Source organism: Aedes albopictus, chromosome 2 (genome assembly GCF_035046485.1).
Source record: "Aedes albopictus strain Foshan chromosome 2, AalbF5, whole genome shotgun sequence".
NCBI classification, from domain to species: Eukaryota; Metazoa; Arthropoda; class Insecta; order Diptera; family Culicidae; genus Aedes; species Aedes albopictus.
In genome coordinates, this window is record NC_085137.1 from 403,563,279 (window position 1) to 403,567,010 (window position 3,732).

Sequence of the window (3,732 nt, forward strand, 5' to 3'; positions counted from 1 at the left end):
AATTTAACTCAGAAGAATGCAGAAAGGTGCACGCATTGGGGACCGTTGCACTTACACCATTGGCGTAGCTAGGGGGGGTTCCAGGGGTGCCTGGCACCCCCTAGAACAAATTTGGCACCCCCTAGAATTTTTTTTTTGTCAGACACCTAAAATTTAAAACTTAACACAATAATTCTAATATTTATTAATGGTTCATTATTTCAACAAAACTTAAGCACACCCAGAATTACTTGTATACTTGTTGTACGTTTTGGCGTTTCGGATATTGGAAAGAACAATCAACAGACTTCTCTATGTATTTCTCCAGAAATACCTCTATCTATTCATGCAGTGATTTCTCTAGGCTTCCTTATAGATTCCTACTGATTTTTCTTTCAATAAACTTCCCTTAGGATTCTCCAGGCAGTCCTGATGGGGTCGTACATACTACACTCTTTGGAAATTCTTACTTTGATACTTCCCGGAATTCTTCTAGGGATTCCTCTAAAAATTTATATTGGCATTCCTTCAGGAATTCCTGGCGGGATAATTCAAGACAAACTTCCTGGGATCCTTTCTCCGGTGATTCTTTCAGGAATTCCTTTAGAGATTTTATTCAGAGATTCTTCCAGAAATTTTTCATTGAATTTCTCCAGGAGCTTATATTGGCCTTCCTCCGGGAATTGTGGCAAGGACTCCTCAAACGACTCCTGCTGCGATTCTCGCAGCAATTTCTCTTAGATCTCCTCCAAAAATTCTCACTATGGTACCTTCAGGTATTCTACTAGGGAAGTTCCACAAATTCTTTCGGAAAATCTCCCTGGGATTTATCTAAAAATCCCTTCGGAGATTCTCCCAGAGATTTCTTCAAGGATTTATCCAGGACTTTCTCCAGAGTTTCTTCCAGAAATTCCACAGAGGATTTCTCCAAGAACTTCTATTGACTTTCCTCCATGAATTCCAGCTGGAATTCTTCAAGCAATCCCCATTAGGACTCCTTCAAAAATATTTCTAGGGAATTCTCCTGACATATTTAATGGCTGCAATACTGTCGGGAAATCCTCCTGAGATTCCTCCAGAAATTCCTCCTGCGATTCCATCAGGTATTCCTCCAGTATACTTCTACCGATTCTTTCAAGAAGAACTGTAGGTATTCCTCCAGGCATTTGTTAGAGGAACTACTTTTAGGATACCCCCGGTATTCCTGACTCTAGGATTTCATTAGAAATTTCTTCTATGAAACCTCCCGGAATTCTAAGATTTTCTCCAGATAACTGTGGAACTTTAGAAATTATGCTACGGATTCTTCTACAGCTTTCTCCTGTCATTTTTGGGATCTTTCCATGCAAACTTCCTGGAATTCTTGTAGAAATTTCTTTGTTTCTCTACCACGGATTTCTCCAAGGACTCATGCAGGAATTCCTTCAGAGATTTTATCCAAAGATTCCTCCAAAAATTCCTGCTGAAACTCCTTTTGGCCTTCCTCCAAGGATACCTCAAACAACTTTTCCTGTGGTTCTTCCAGCAATTCCTCTAACTTAAATACGTCCAGAAATTCTTCTAGTCATTACGAATTTATCCTAGCATTGTGGCTGGAATTCTCCCGGGAAATCTTTCTGAGATTCCTTTAGAAATTCCTCCTGCGATTCATTCAGGGCCTTCGTTATAAATTCTTCCAAAATGCCTTTACCGGTTCTTGCAGGAACTTCTCTGGGTATTCCAAGGATTTTTTCTTTGGATTCTCCCAGGCATTTCCTGAATAGTTTCCTCCAGCAATTCCTCCTAGGATTGATGCTGAGGTTTCTACAATGATACATCCCAGAACCCTTCTAATGATACCTTCTGAGATTTTGCCTGTGATTTCTTCAGAAGTTCTCCGGTGACTCCTCCAAAAATTGTTATCCAAATTATTTTATCCAAGGATTCTCTCATAAGGTTCTCATGTTCTTCCTCCAGGAATTTCAGCTGGATTTCTCAATCTATTTCTGTTGTGATTCTGCCAGCAATTCGTCCTAGGACTCCTCCAGAAATTCTTCCTGAAATACCTCCCGGAATTATTCTAGGGATTCTTCTAAGAATTTCTCCAGGGATTCCTCCAAACACTTGCTGGGATTATTCAAGGCAATCTTCATAGGAGCCTTGCCTTCAGTGTTTCCTCCTGGAAATCCTAAATGTTTTTCCTGGGATTTCTCCAAATTTTTATCATTGAATTCCTCCAGGAACCCAGGAATTCCAGGAACTCTCGACTTTCATCCAGGAACTCCTCCTGGGATTCCATGAGCGATTCCTGCTGCCTCTAATGTTTCAGCAATGCCTCCTAGGTCCCCTCCAGAAATTCTTATTGTGATACCTGCAGGAATCCTTCTAGGAATTTCTTCTGGCATTCTTGCTAGGATTCTTCTAGACAATGTTCCTTGGATACTTTCAGAAATGCCTTTGATTCTTCCAGGGATTTTTCTTAAGACACCTCCAGGAGATCCTCTAGAGTTTTTATAATTGGATTATTCTAGAAATTAATCATGATATTATTCCTGGAACTCCTCTTGGTATTCTTCAAGGAATTCCAGCTGAAGAAATCCCAATATAAATCTCTAGTGAATTCCCTAAACGAATTTCGGGAATAGTTGGAATTTCCAGAGAAATCCTAGGAGGTATTACTAGAAAAATCTCTAGTGAAATCCTATAGGGATGTACGGGAAAACTAGAAGGCTAATTGACAAATTGAGAGATGGGTGAGATTTGAGATTCGAACCTACGACTCCGTGTTCGCTAGACCGCAGTATGGTAATTTCTTTTCTTCAGAATGATTTTTCAATTTCTGCGGTAGTTTCATTGGAATTTAATTTATTTAATTTCTATGGATTTTTTTTTTAATTTCAATGGCTACTCTTCTAAAATTATTTTAGCAATTTTTTTCAGTTGTTTTTAAAATTTCTCAGGCAATTTTATCGTGATTACTTTTGCAATTCTTTATGGTTTAATTCTATTTATATCAATTGCTTCCGAAAATCGCTGAACTGGAAATACAGAAATTCTGAACTGGGCTTGCTTGAAGAAAATCCTATGAAATTCACGGAAAACTTCCCGATAAATTCTCAAAGAAATTACTGGAAAATTTTTCATCAAAATTACCTTAGAACTTTCAAAGTAGTTGCAAAGGAATTCATATAAGAATTACTAATGGAATTCCTGAAGAAAATATTAAGGCTTTTTTTTTAAATTGGCTAAATCCTTTCTCAATATAAATTGCCGAAATAAATTCTATAAAAAATTTCACAAACATTTACAAAAAAAAAATCGAAGAAATTCTCAAAGAATTTTTTGAAATCATCAAAGAAATTCCTAGATAAAATTTTGAAAGAATTCCAAAAGTAATTGTCGTAGTATCACCGTGACAGATTTTTTAAAGAACCGCCAAAGATATTTTTCAAATAAATTCTCCAAGGAAATCTTTAAGAAATTTGCCAAATCGATTTCCAAAGGAATTACCGAAGAAGTTCCCAAAGTAATAATCGAAGTTTCCAAAATTTCAAAGGAAATTGCTGATAAAATTCCCAAAAAAAATTTCAATGCAAGTAATATCGGAGTTTCCGAAGGTATTCCAAAAGTATGTGCTGCAGGAATTCCTTAAATAATTACTGAAGAAAGTGGAGCGGACCTGGTGTGGTGGTTAAAACACGTGACTGTCATGCTGATGATCTGGGATGGAATCCCACTCCCGACAAACTCGCCGCAAAATATGAGTTCTTCCTT